Genomic DNA, 15751 nt, shown 5'->3' with positions numbered 1-15751 from the left:
CTCTGGGGGTCATGAAACGTCGGGAAAACATTAAAGTGGCAAGTCTGCGATGAAATCGATTACTAGGGAAACGCGTTTGCTATAGAGCAGCCCCACTTCAAAATAAAAAATTATAGAATAGTTAACATACATCACTATTATTCAATAAAAGATTAATGCAAAATCTGACCTTAGCGGCTTCTTTTCTACGATTTAGCAAGTCCCTCTTCTCCAAGGACGAATCCACTGCAACAAAAAATTACAGAATGAGAACAAAATTTATGAACATTGATTTTTAACAACGATGTAGCTCACAAAATGTAGTGATTTCGGAATTTACTCAGTAAAATAAACTGCATGACTTATTAATTTTTTTAGACACCTTGTATTAATATGTGAAGAATCTCGCATGCTATTCCGAATATTTCAAATAAGATTTTCTGATATCCTAATCAAATTTTTAAAAGGGATGAACAGATAACATAGATTAGCGATTTAACATGTTCAAGATAACTTCAAAGCTGTACAAATTGTCAGAGGAATCGGATTCATAATTTCCAACGTAAATTGTAACTTTCTTTGAATTAATAAAATATAGGTAATCTAATAAGACAAATTTAGGTTAGCGTTGTATTATCTACTCGTTAAAATATATCTAAAACTTGTATCTGTTTAATCGTTTCTTACAACTTATCTAGTAAAAAAACCGACAGATATCCAACTGATAGGTGACCACAGACGGAAACGGAAGACCTACTTTTTCATATGCTAGAAGCTATGAAAAATAAAGTTTAGATGTTATCCATACGTTGGTGTTTTTGTTGCTCGAGCGGCGCCTTATAATATGATACGAATCAAAATTGACATTCATTTTTAAAACTACAGAAAAGGATAATAAAGAGCTAATTTTTTTTGTGGAATTTTGATCGACGTGTCCTATCGTGGGGCAAATAAATCTATATTGAAGCATTAAAAACATTATTTACAAATAAATAGAACAAACTTTTAGCGTATGGATGAATTCCTACATTTGCTTACAGTTTGCTAAAAAAAAAGTGAAAAAACTTCGACGTAAATCGATTACATTTTACCTGCTCGGGAATACAACAACTAATGTTATTTGCATTTCTCCTCTTGTTACAGTCAGAGCTATTTCAGGCAAAATTAAAATTTGTCTTATTCTGCTAAAATCAACAACTCTAATTGTAAATATTAGATATTCATAAATCTAAATTCGTCCTAACTACGTTAAAAGTTTGTTCTGTTTGTAAATATTGTTTTTAATATTTTAACAGAGACTTACTTTCCTCGCGACGCACGGCGCGTGGAAAAAAATCCCAAAAAAAAATTTCTGATAAGAAGTAGAGTGAGAATTTTTTGTTACTTTGCCTTATGCAAAGGAGATAAATGGGTTTTGACTTTGTGAGTGTGTTTGCGGTCCAGCGACTGGCTCCTTCAGATAGTTTACTTGTGTTAAAAATAATTTATTTTTGTGTTAAAGTGAAGGGTGTTGTGAGGAGTGCTCAAGGATCAGCGAGGTAAGAAAGAAAATCTGGATTTAAAGGGTAAATGTTGCTTTAGCTCTTATTTATTATTCTCTGTAGTGCAGTTGTTTATCAATTTTTTACTTTAAAACTTTAAATAAATCTAATTATAATGCGAAATTGAAATTAGTTAAACTCAAACCACGTCAAATAAAAGTGTTCGCTTGACTGCAATTGTTTCGAATAACTATTGTGTTTGTAAATGTTGATGTTTTAAAAACGAAATTCAATTTTCATTTTTATCAAGCAGCAAAAAACGTAAAAGTGTAGAAAAATTCTCAGTTTTATTGTTCTTTGTTATGTGCACAACTGTAATTATTTCGTACAGTTATCAATACGTTTTTACTTATCTTGTATAGCTCCTAGTATATCAAAAAGTAGACGGTTGTGAAGTTTTAGATATATTTTAATAATAATAAAGTGTAGATGAAAAGACGCTAACCCAAATTTGTCTTTCATTCCCGTCAAGAATGTGATGACGACATCTCAAAAAATTCATAGTTGTACAATAAAATTTTTCAATTTATTTTGGAAATTTTAACAGCAACTCTTCTGAAAATTTGTGTCTTGAAAATGGTATATTTTACTAAGTCAATCATATTTGAAATGTCCAGAAGGCATACTTCTTACGTGTAGTTTATTCACACGTATTTTTTAGAATATTAATACAATAAATGAAAAATCACTTATCTAAATTAATAAGTTTTTTAGATAGACAGATAACCTCCGAAACTACGGGACCGATTGTTGTCTAGTTTTGTATGTATTTTAGGAACATGATATAATGATAAAACTCAGTCCAGTTGTTTCGGATATTATCTGTCTAATAAATATCGATACAGACGACAGACAGACAGAAATGGGAGACCTAATTATTCATTCTCCAGGAGTTATGAAACTTCGACATAACATAAAAGTAGCCGGTCGACGGATGGATGTGGTTACAATACTACCCTAGCTTACGCCCGGGAAGTAAAAATATTTGAAAGGTCACTTTAAAAATAACGAAGTGTTCTTTTATAAACAGTTGAGACTGCGCCAAAAAAATCAATGTTTGTAAAAATCACAAGTCTAAAGTTTAAAAAAAGTATACAGGCAAACTTGAGTTTCTATCAATAGCTCTGTCATGTTTATACAAATTTTAGAGAATTAGAGAACTAAAAAATTGCAGTTTTTCTTTTAAACAATTAAAAAAAAAAGTTTAAAAATTTGAATTCATTATTATGTGTCGAGTGTGGTATCTACGAAAACTATGTATGTCCTGCTTTTATTTTTGATGTATTAAAAAGTATTTATACTCGCATTGGAGATAAGAAATTCCACTTAAAAAATTCAAATCGAAAAGATGGTTCTGGGGGTTCGTTTAAATCTTAATAAACTTGATTTATGGTATGGAAACACCATAATACTGACCATTTAAGGAGCTGACTCTGGAAGCACTAAGAATTAATTTGGGTGATAAATTTTAGATATTTAACTGTTTATTCAATATCTAAAACCATAAAGACAGATAAAATGCTTATACAAGAACCTAACATTGAATAAAATTGTTGTTAAATGTTATTGTACTGATCTAAGACGCACGAAATACACGGAGTTCGTCATAAATAGTGGAAATTATTTTCTATATTTCAGGCGTTTAAATGGTTCTAAATTTCAGTAATAACTCGAGATTTTTTCCATTTCAAACCTTTTTTTTTGTTATGTAAGAATTAAATATTTATGTATATATTTTAGAATTTAATCGATTTTAAAGTCATGACATTTCAATACTTGTGCACATAGTATCCGATTTATACCACAAAATATACTCAGACTTATAAATATTTATTTCAACATGTGTAGCTGAGACTGATTAGATCACGTAATGCCGTCAATTATTAGGTGCATAACATGTTTCAGTCTAGTTTTGAATACGTGGAAATTATTCATTTCATTCAGTTTCAGAACGTAATAAATATGTTTAAATTCTAATTATATTTATATAATTGTATAATTATATTTGTTAAGTGTTTGATGACGTAAGTAAATCTATATAGACTTTATTATTATTTTGTCATTACGGGTAGGAGGACCAAGTAATAATATGCATACAAATCGACCTACAGTTATACTTTAATATCGCCCCACCAAAATGACGCTCGCGTGACTACCGATCATTTATACACTCGGCAACTGTATAATGACCTACACTACTCTGATTTCGTTGTGCTAGTCTACTCTGATTAACATGATCAGACTGTTCGAGAACCTTACGAACTACATAACATCTTTGACTTTGGCAATTACTGATTCGTTTAAATTAAATGTAAACCCCTGTCGTTAATGCAGCTTTTACTAAATTACTAAATTATTAATTAAAGTCAAAAGTAAAACTTTGTTTAGTATTATAAATTTAAACGCAATCAGTTAAATGTATTTCAGTCTTCTTGACGACCGCATACACATTACAAAAATACAAGAGAGAAGGATGCAAATTAAACTGACAAACAGCATATAAAATATAGACCAAATACACGGGTTAAATCCTTTTACCCCAAAACGAAAACCAAAGAGCGCCGTCATGAATTTTGTGCTTCATGTACCTACCTAAAAACTAGCTTCTGATCCTGCTAATTCTGTATGAAATATGTGAAAAAAAACGTTGTGCCTCATGTTTTTGTTGTCGTTTTGCAACGGCTTCTGTTTTTTTTTACAATTTTTTCTATTTTTGTTTTTATTATATCAAAAAGTTTGAAAACAATGTTTCAAAGAAATTCTGTTCTATCATATATGTACGTCATTACTCTGAAAACAAAACAAAAAGTCGTTTTTTGGGTCAATTTTTTGCGGATACATAGATATCTACATGTACTTCGTTACAAACTTCTGTTATTTATTATTTCAAGCTAGTTAGAAAGACCACCAAAAAAAATTAAATATTAGACTTCAGGTATAATTGAAGGTATTGTAACTTATTACTTTGTCTCGCGTACATTAGCCGAATATTAATATCATGTACAACTTTACAAGCCAACAATAAAAAAACAATGCCAATTTTTGCAGCTATGAATTTTTATTTAGTCAAGAATTACCTGCTATGCTGTGATTATTGTTCTTGTGGTTCGCAGTTACGACACCGCGTCTTTTGCACACGTTTACTTTTATGTGCACTTTGCTATTACAATTTTATGTTCGTGATTGTTAAAAGCGTAGTATGACTAAAGGCTCGAATGTGCAATTGTTCATTCCATGTTCATATGTTATGGAACCCGAGTAATATTTTCAACCACACCTTTTCCAGCTGATTTACGATGGTATCCATTCTTTTACTATAGGTAAAGCTCTAAAGTTTTTTGTAAGACGGAGGATATAACTTGTGATGAAATTTATTTATGGGTAAGAACATAAAAACACTAGACTTGAAAGTCATGAATTATTAAAGATTTCGCAAGGATCTTCTACAATTCTAAAACAAATTTGATGGCTCGCAACTTTTCATATCTTTGCAACTCAAATAATTTCCTTGCCACGGTAGCTGATTTGTGGATATTTTATTTGTACTTCTGTAGTATTTAATAGTTATAATCGTCGCGATATGTGTAATTGAGCCAATACAAAAACGGTTCGGTTGCACGTCAATACTGCGCTCTGCGACCTTAAAAACTCCATTGTGAACACAAAGATGAAAGGAAAGAAGCACTGCTACACCACCAACAACCTCACCCGTCGCCACCTTTCACAGATTTAATTCGATATCGACCCTGTAAATTGAGCCTTCAGAATCATTCACCAAAAATGCCTTGCTTTGTAAATTTCGGTTTCCAGGTTCAACCAAAATATCTTGCCTAAAACACGAAAGAATAGAATTACGAAATCTCGAGGAATTTCATCTCAGCATTGGAACAGACAGCAAACGGCATCCACTATAATGAAATTCTGTTGTTTGTAAATAAACAAAATGATTAGCGTGCCTCGGAAAACGCATTTTGGGTAAAACAAACTTGAACTTTGCTAAACTGTTCACCTGCAACAGCGCTTTTGCTAGCCGCAGGGCCGTAGTAGTATGAATTGTAGGTTCTGCGGAAGGGTTGTAACAGACAAAGTCTGATAAAGGGTGCGAGCGCCCCATTGGAAATACATTACAACTATGTGGAGGTTCGGTCTAGCCCCATATCGGATACATTTTACACCCTCGGGAATGCGATATTGACTAGACTGCGGCAAATACAAATCGCGTTATACAACTACTCGTGATGGAAGCTGATGTTTGTCTACGCCAATGTTGCAATCAGTCGTGTTTGTTACTCCTTTGTTGTGTGAGCGGTGGCGATTCCTCTGTATGTCGTTGTTTTACAACGAAGGGGACTCAGCCGAGCAGTAGGTATGTGCTTATTAATTCTTCATACGGCAGATGGCGGAAAAGGGAAGCAGAGAGGGTTTCGTTGATTGAAAAACAACATGTTTGTATGTTGTGGGTGCTTGATCGAAATTCCCGAAAGCTACGCTTACACGTGTCTCTTATTAACAGAACGCGCTGGAAAAGCAGTTAATTAGGGAGACACTACTTAGGACATTTGTATTTTTGTCTACGAGGAAAATGAATATTCACCTGAGTTGGTGTTAAAACTTGTGCTCTAGTTTATCTGTGGTTATTTTCTTTCGAAAGGTAATTTTTCTAAATACCGCTTCATTTTACGACAATGGTAATTGTAAGCAGAGGGTCGCGAGTTGCTTATAGGGGGCGATTCAAATTGTCTAGTGATCGAGTTTTATCGATTTAGGTCGTGATGAGAAGTTATGAAGGTTACGAATCTACAGTATTGGTTGCTGACGAAATTGCTACACTTGTTGGTTGTCTGACCCCAAGGTCAACTTTTAAATTGTCATTAAAAGTTGATACTAGTGATGACACGAGTTGAAGCCTGTTGTCGAATAATGAACTTTCTGTTTATTGGAAGTCACCTGACCTCCTCTCAGATTGCTTGGCTGGAAAGAACAAAGGGTCTATGAATCCAATGTGCGAACCCTTGATCACTTCTAGAAACCAATAAGTTCAAAAATTTGTTCTAACTCTCATTTAGAAAAAACAAAATATGTTGGAGCATATCTAGACCGTATCAGCAATAATTCACCTTTCACACTTGTTGAATACGTAAATCTGGGTTTCTTGATTCTGTGTATATTTTCCGGAGAGATAATCTGCAAAACTGTTGACGAATTCTTATGTACATAGTGTTTAGTTTGTTGAATCATATCAGAGTAGGTGTTGGTGTTTGTAATCTACACATAGAGCTGGTTTTTCCATCCTATATATGATTAAGAAAACTGAATATTGTACAGTTGTAAAAAATTCGCTTTTAATTAGACAACGATCGAAAATTTACCCTTAATGTGTTAGATTGATGAATATTTATGAATTTAATGAGTTTTAATCACTTGAGATTTTTAGTCAGTACGAATGAAATTAGCTTCTCTTTTATCAAATACACATTTACATTTTTCGATATTAATGGAGTGAACTCACTTGTTTCGTAATGTTTTTAAAATTCCACGTTCCATATTCAAAGCAATTTTATTTTGTCAGAAATTTTTATTCCTTGAGAGAATAATTTTTAATGTGGATTTCTCGAGGTCTTGAAAATTCTTGAATTGGAAGAATCCTGATTGAATAAAGTAATATTTTAAAATCAACTTTAATAAAATAACTCCATAACTCCCACACATTGCAAAGTATAAAATATGTAACACAAAATGAGATTATCCATACTAGGTGAAACATTTTTGCAAAGTTAATTCTCTTTCCATTGAATTCACTTTTGCTTATTCGACATTAAAAAATTTCTGAATATACATTCTTAACAAGTACATATATTTCCCATTCTATAGTCTAAAATGTAAAGGGCGGACACAAATAGTAACATTTGGTGGAAAGTTATTTCGACAAAATTTCCTTCGCCCCTAAAATACAGTGCAATATATCCAGATTTTTCGAAAACTTAGAAGATTTGATTTCGCGAATTTTATTTTTTATTGTAACAATTAGAAGTTAAAATAAAGACCACAAGTATAGAGTCATAATTGGTTATAAAAATTTGATTTTTTTTCCAAAAATCGGATGTTATGAATTAAAACTCAACATGGATTCATACACCACAACTGAAGGAATATCATATTTTATGAAATTAGAAACAAACACCATTGTAAATTTTGGAGATCCTATTGGTGATGGGGACGATAAACCAAATTTTTGATTAGCATTTTATTATCTACATGTTAGTCCTAATATATATACAATATTTGAGAACAATTGGTCCGGTAGTTTTGAAAATTATCTATCTAATAAAAATCGACACACACAGACGGATAGACAGCTAAACAGACAGAAAAACGGTCAGACAGATAATCGGACAGACAGACAGACAAATAGATAACAAACCAACGGGCAGACAGACAGACAAATATATGACAAACAAACGGACAGACAAATGGAAACCGGGACAACTTTTTTTCGTACTCTCGGGATCATGTAACGTCAGGAAAACTTGAAAGTGGCAAGTCGCCAGGTGGACTCGATTACTATGCTTCCTTAGATTACACTCAGTAAGTAATAAATAAATTAATTTTCAGAAATATATCTGTGATAATTTTTTTATTTGTTTTTGTACAAAAACGTTAGAAAATGCGTTCGAATCCATCTCTTCAGTATTTATTTTCAGTATTACATTATTTGAAAACGAAAATATTAAGAACGAAACTCAAACAGAAACAGAAACAAGTAGGTTCTCGTCTTCAATGTGAGCAGTTATCCAATAAACGAGCACTCGTATAAAATAATAAATTAATAAATAACGACAAACGTCTTCCATAATTTATTTTATTATTTACCCATCCGTGGGCAGTAATTATTTCATGTATTTCTTTTATTTTTACTTCCCGAGCTTAAGCTAAGGAAGTTCTGTAATTGAATCTACCGAGCGATGACTACTTTCATGGTTTCTCGACGTTTGATGGCTCCTAGTGTACGTTTTCGTCTGTCTGTATGTCTGTATGCCGTCCGTCCAAGTTGTTGTTGTTAAATTTTGTAGGTATGTATACTAGAAAAATCGGGTACAGGTGAACTCGGCACCAAGCCTAATCCGTCATAAAATAAACACGCCAATTCGGCACCAGCAATTTCAGGTAATTTTAAAAACTACCCTTTGACGATAGGCCAACTCGACACCAACCACCCGCTTCAGGTAGTTCATGAATGAACCGGTAGTACCAGTCCTGTTAACAGAAAAATCACCTCATCCAATAAATTTTTGTATGCAGATTATGAAAAAAATCTATTACAGTATTTCTATAATAATCTTATACTACTTAAAAAATTCACTTTTAATCTTGTTTTACAAATAAACCTTACGTGAAAGCGACAAACAGATATCATAGACGTAATCAACGCTAAAAAAACTACCCAAGACAGCCATCACAACAAAAACAAATTTTCAAAAGTTAAATTTGGAGACTTGTGTTATTTATTTGCACATAACGATTTGACTAGAGGGAAGGTATCTCGGGGAGTGGGCGGATTAACCCTTGTTACCATACCTGCTGCTGTAGTGCCGAGTTCACCGATCTTTATTTGGGGCTCGGTGCCGAGTTGGCCTATCGTAACTACCCGCAAAATTTACCTGCGATTAGTTGGTGCCCAGTTGGCGTCCGCCCAACTGATGTAAATAATGGTAAAACGCTAAACAGTTCACTGTATTTTCTCGAAAATTACAGTAATGTTGCGTCCACCTATATTTAATAATAATAAAATTATTATTATTATTACTATTATAAGAGCTCCTCATCCAAAATAATATTGGACAATTTTGCTCCATTATAACTTAATTAATTAATCAGTCCTCTCCTCTGTTGTAAGGAGGCAAAAATAAATCAAAGTTTATTTTTTTAATACAAATTCATGCGGCCGCTGATGCTCATAATCGAATTCTTTCAAAGTATAAACATAAACACTAGAAGTTAAGCAGGTCACTAAATTTAAGAGTACATTTTCCCGTTGGTTATCTGTTTTTTCTCGAGAAAAGTTGGTTCATTATGCTACGATTCGAAAATAAAGTAGTGAATACTGGGGCACAATTTCTTGTAAAACAGAAAGAGTTAAATTTGCATGTAAAAACAGAATTTTGTTTTCCTGTATGATTTCACTTCCCCGTGGAAAAAAAACAGTTCCATTAAAGAAGAAATAACCTGAAATGCTAATGGTTAAATGGCTACCGTAGACCTCAAGTCTAAAATTTCACATTTAATTAAAAAAAAACATAACAGACAAACAGATTTTTGTGTTCGAATCAACAACAAAAGCTTAGCCAAAATTAAGTATCGATTTCCAAAATAATTAAATTTTCTGATAAGAGTAATTATAACATAAAGAAAATTGGTTTCTGGAGAAACCCATTATTATTAATTTAACCTTTTCAGCTGATAGGTTTCCGTAATAATGACAATGAAAACGTAATTTATTGTTCACACAATATTGAATTACTTGCTTTTACATTTAACGAACATTGTACTTTACTAATTTACATCCAACTTTTCCAAGGCTTTAGTGCGCCAAAATTAGCCTAATTCGTCTTACTTTTGTTGTTTACTGTAGGCACAGTCTCCTGAATAATACTACGAAAACCTTAATCGTGTTATGTAAATAAACATCGAAATTAAACAGCCTTCCATTCGAATGTAAACGGTGCTCACTTCCAGATAAGTATTAAAAGACTAAAAACAGACAAGACTACAATGTTTCTTTAATTTAATTTAAATTTTAAATAAAATCGAAGGCATTATTTTAAGACACTAATAAAAGAAAACAAGCACATACGACCTACTCGAAATGTCCAAGAATGAAAGAAAGCGGCAGTACTTTCCTTTGAATAATTGTTCTTGCAGCCTTTTCCGTTACTGTGTTAATCAGATGGAAATTTCAGTTGTAATCACATCATTCCCTAGTAAAGCGAAGTATAAGGATAGGAAAACTGTCTGTTATCGCTGTTATATTCGTAACAGATAATAATGAATCACGAACACAGGTTATTTATAGCACTTACCCTTAATTTCAGGATTTTGTAATATTCAGTGGGACGTTGGCAATAGTTTTCTCTTTAACAGTAAAATCGAGAAAAATTTTACCATATCTTAGAAACATCGTTACATCTCTTGAGTAATAACCTGATTTCTGTTAATTTATGGATTGAAAATACTGCAATATCACACCTACGGCAAACCAATTTGCGACAGTCCTTTTTTAGATTGGCAGACCAATTTCTGCTTAACGGTTGATTACTTGTTTTATTGGTTCTTTCGGGAAAGTGGTCATAAAGATTACGATTTATTTAATAGGTGCAAGTGCATTTTAAGATTTTACTTTATTGCATTCGTTTACTTACCGTCGAACATCTAGATAGAAGGAATTGTCAGTGGTTATTTACAAGTCAAACGAAGCACTGTTATACGAGGCGTCAGCCGAGTCGTGTACAAAAATGTTTTAGGGTTCGTACGAACTGGATTACCTAATTAAAAGCGATTAATGTTAATTAATTTTTGCATATTTAGTGGATTTTACATATTTTTCATAATTCAGTTAAAAATTCGGTTACATAAACAAGGTTGTGCGATACTCTTTTCTACCGGAAGCAGTAATTTTTGATGAGCACTAAGTGAAATTAATTTGTAAACTGTTTTTTTACAGCATTGTCTTACTACTTTTTTATTGATTTCTTATGCGTCGGCCTTTAATAAAAAATAATGTTGGTTCGTTTGTGCATCCGTATCTCCCCAAAAACATCTTTTCGCTACCGCCTGTGAAATCCACAACAAAATTGGCCTGTCCTAAAACCAACCCAACCGATGTGCTGTATTGTAGTTTAGGTCTTCCCACCTGAAGGGCACGTTTTTTATGTGATTTTTTATGGTCCTAATCGTGCCAGGATAAATATTTATGGGCTAACGTAGGGGAGTTAGGAACATTTTTAGTGGTTTATTGTAGCAAATAAAATTTATTGTGGTGTTTGGGTTGAGAGGAACTGCGGTGATGTTGTCGATGACCTGATAATGTTAACCACTGTCAAAAAATGAAGACATAAATATAACGATTTGCTAACGAATTAGGCGATGCATTCCGTTTTCTAAACCACATCTTGCGTGTTCGACTAATAAAAGTTGGCGATAATGTTCTTGGTAGTAAAACGAGCCTCGTGCAGCTAATTAAACGGCACCATTTAAAGTACCGAGGTACTAAATCAGTTTTTAAAATTTAGTAGTAGACCAGGAGGCGCCGACTGAGCAGGAAGAGACCTAGATGTTGTAGCGGTGATTTGTAACAAGTTTATGGTTGCTTTTATGATGGTTCGTTTTTTCCAGCTGTGGTGTAATAAAAGTGAAAATCCTTTGGTGTTAATTCTCGGTATTCTGGCAAGTGTCGTGCGGCCCTTCCGTCACACAAATTAAGATTTCAAAGACCCCACCTGGAAAGTGTCATCCCATTTATGGCCGAGAGCAGGTAAAAGGCAAGGTGTTTGCATCTGAAAAACGCAGCGAGGGGGTGCGATAATTCTCTGTGGGAATGGGAAATAAATCACCGACCGGGCTGGCGCGGGTTCCTTGCAGAAGTGTGATTTCCGACGCTTTTCCAGGTGTTTGGATTACTTTATGGCGGGATCATAAAACTGCAGTTTACATAACGGATTACCGTCGATTTTCTACGGTGTTTACGTTGCAAACGACCTATTTCCTAATAATCAATGAAATCTTGCTAAATTTGACGACTCTCGGTTTCATCTTGAAGCTTCAAATGTCATTAAGGGTGTTAGAATTTTTTCAATTATAAGAATATTGTGTTATCTTTGAACAAACAGTACAAAAATATATATAGAGAACAAGAGACACTGATTACTGACTAATATAAACCATTAAAATTAAATTAATCAATAATTTAAATATCGAAAATGAAAAAAAAATACATTTGTCGGGTGAATGTCAAAAAAATTGACCCTTCAGATTTTGTATTCAATATTTTTTTGTTACCACTTGAACATCTTGTTAACCTACTGCCGCGTTAGTTCGCCATTTTTAGCAGCGAGTATAACAGCTGTTATCTGGATGATCTCTCAGACGTTACAGTTAACCCCTGTTACAATTGTCGTTGGTCTACCCTATTTTAATAATTAAAACGCCAGCTGGAGGGCACAGTTACTATAAATATATAACAAACTTGAGCAAAAATTCGTTACTTTAATGGTGCAGGTAACACTACGTTCCTTTATTACATATAGGAACATAGCGAGCACAGCGAGCTGCTAAAATGGACGAAGCTGAAGACTGGTTTAAGTGGATGCAAATGACTATATTCCAACGCCTGTCTATATTGGTTCGTCCTAAAGCCGACTTATCATACGATGAAAAGTGTTCCTTACTGCAGACATTCTTTGCTTTCAGCATTATTAATTCTCTCTCTTTTGTTCCTCATTCGGTTAAACTTACTGGCTAAATCTTTTCACTAATTCGGTGGAATTTTACAAAATAATGTTGACATTATTGACAATTTTAAGACTGCCAGAGTAACGTTATGTTATGTTTACGATATGACGGTTTATAACACTGCACTGTGAGAAAGAGGAGTCTCAAGGGCATAGCAGATAAAATTTAAGAAATAATTCGATTTACAATTAAATTTTAATATACAAAAATAAAATTTTAACACGAATAGAAGCAGAATGACAAAAACTTTATGATAATTTGTGCAAGATTCATGTATCAACTTCTTCACAAATTGGTAGATTTTTGATAATGACAACATCGCCTTAAATTTTCAAATCTCGTATAAAATGTATTGCTTACCGGTTTAGTTTAGTTTAATTAATTGATAAAATTAATAATGTGAAATTTTCGACAACCGCTTCTCATTTTTACTCATTTAGGTACTGAGAGATTTTTCACGACAACTTTCACATTTATTAGGTCTTGACTCAGTTCTTATCGAAATAAATTACCTCAGTTTGTAACTGAGAATTTTCGTTCGTCAAAGTTTGAATCTCGGTAATGATTTTACCGATTTGTTCAGTTACGGGCTTAGCATTAGCATTAACAATGGTAAGGACTTTCAAGATAAGGAGTTAAGTATTTTCATTCAAGCTGCGAAAAGTGCAACTCCTTGAAGGAACTTTCGTCTTTTTTAGTAATTTATCAAATCAGTCGTCGTCCCGTGTACATTGATTTTTAGAGTAAAATGAATTACGGTTATAGTATTGAGCGAATCATCCTTGGAAAGAAAATAACAAACGTAAAAGCAAAAATGGCGGACACTTTTCAATGAGATAATTTAATAATGAATAGTGTTGTCTAAATAGGGGCACAAAAATTTCTTTGGCCTTGGCTTTTTTATATATATATTTGATACATAAGCAAGGGCCCGTTTTATTTTCTAGCGTGTGAAGTTGGCATTACTGGAATCAAAATAGAGGAATGATTATAACAAAAAAAAATCGCTTAAATCCAAAGGAAAAATAACTTTTTGTGCTGATGAAAGGATCATTTCGAAAATTTTGCCTTCATAGGTTTTCGCATAATAAAGTACTTTTAATTGTAATCGAGTCCGCCGGCCGACTTTTAAGTTTTCTCGAACTTTGATGACCCCTAGAGTACGAAGAGATAGGTCTCCCATTCAGGCGCGGATACAGGATTTCATTTAGGGGGGGGGGGGGGGCATTTTTGTGAGATTTTACCCATCTCCCAGAAATTTGTTCTAAATAAAAAAATTATAAAATTTTAACTAGTATACTCTTTTTCACATAATATGGGTGACATTAGATTGTTTTCGTTACCTTACAGTAGAACCTCGATAATCCGAATTAATTGGGAAAAAGGTGTGTTCGGATTAACGATTTGTTCGGATCACCGATTTTCCCAAAAATCTGAAGGAAATTGAACAACACCTTCATACACAGTTGAAAACAAACTTCAAGAAATAAACCTTAATTTTATTAAACAAAATTAAATAATTGTTAAGCAACAATGGATAATAGATACATTCTAAAAAAATATTACTCCGTAACCATAAACACGCTATCTTTTTGGAATCAACACGCCGGGATCTATACCCTGAATTTTTTCAGAATTTTTAGACGAATTTTTCAAAAATGAAATTTTCCATTATGTATTCTCGACGATTTTCAAAATTTAACCAAATACAGTTTCTTGTAGATTTTGCGCCTCAGAAGTCACTTCTGGCTTCATTTCTTCGATAACTTAAACCATTTTTCCAAATTCGTCCAGTTGAAATACTTATAGCACTTTTTAAAAATTTGGAAAAATTCGAATTTCACACCGAATTTTCGAAAATATTGCTCGGTTACCATTAACATGCTATATTTTTGAAATCAGCACGTCGGGATATACATATTTCCCTGAATTTTTTCAGAATTTTTAAGAAATTTTTTCAAAAATGAAATGTTCGTCATGCAAATTTCGACCCATTTTCGACGATTTGCGAAATTTAACTACCTAAATCCCCTTTCTTGTAGATTTCGGGCTTCGGATTATAGAGGTTGTACGTACTGTATTTACAAAATGAAATGCAATTTCAAAATTTTGAAATTGGTCAAAATAAAGTACCTCGATCGTGTGTCGGGGGGGTAATTGCACCCATTGCCCCCTCCCCCCCCTGGATGCGCGCCTGCTCCCATTTCCGTCTGTCCGTCTGTCCGTCTGTCCGTCTGTTCGTCTGTCCGTCTGTCCGTGTGTCTGCCGTCCTGGATTTTTATTAGACAAATAATCTCCAAGTACTGGGCCGATTGTTCTCAAATTTTGTATTTATATTAGGAATATCATGTAGATGGTAAAACACTAACCAAAATTTACCTAATCATCCTGAATATAGTAAATGGGTTTTAAATTGTATAAAATAACATCGTAATTTATGACGCTATATTGAGTTTTTGCCCGAAACCTCCAGTTTTTTGGAAAAAAAATCAAAATTATAATGAAACATTTCGCAATTTAATTTTGAATCTGCAAAACCGAATGCTTTGAAATCTTGCAGATATTTTAAAGTTATGATAACCATTATAAATTTGTAATCAAAACATATTTGCTTATCCCCTCCAAAAAATTGATGACTTCACCTCAAAATTTTGCCGAATAAATTCATTCTAAAATGTCCAAAATATGATGAGTCTATCCTTGTGATTTATCATTCCATTCATATT

General features: G+C 33.1%; 2 protein-coding genes across 2 annotated transcripts in view; both read right to left on the bottom strand.

The window, feature by feature from the left end:
- The window catches only part of LOC135122833 (carboxypeptidase N subunit 2-like), an 84911-nt gene extending 84695 nt beyond the window's left edge, over nucleotides 1–216 (bottom strand). Inside the window, exon 1 of the mRNA XM_064047283.1 lies at nucleotides 170–216. The gene's annotated coding sequence lies outside the window, so the exon portion shown is untranslated. The remainder of the gene's footprint in view (nucleotides 1–169) is intronic.
- The window catches only part of LOC135145808 (uncharacterized), a 475573-nt gene continuing 459991 nt past the window's right edge, over nucleotides 170–15751 (bottom strand). The window contains exon 9 of the mRNA XM_064077949.1: nucleotides 170–225. The gene's annotated coding sequence lies outside the window, so the exon portion shown is untranslated. The remainder of the gene's footprint in view (nucleotides 226–15751) is intronic.

The sequence above is a fragment of the Zophobas morio genome, unplaced genomic scaffold, assembly GCF_036711695.1.
Source record: "Zophobas morio isolate AGI-343-1 ecotype UQ-CSIRO unplaced genomic scaffold, CSIRO_AGI_Zmor_V1 ptg000005l, whole genome shotgun sequence".
Classification (NCBI taxonomy): Eukaryota; Metazoa; Arthropoda; class Insecta; order Coleoptera; family Tenebrionidae; genus Zophobas; species Zophobas morio.
The sequence above is the reverse complement of the archived record's forward strand: the minus strand, read 5'-3'. Positions and strand labels throughout refer to the sequence as shown.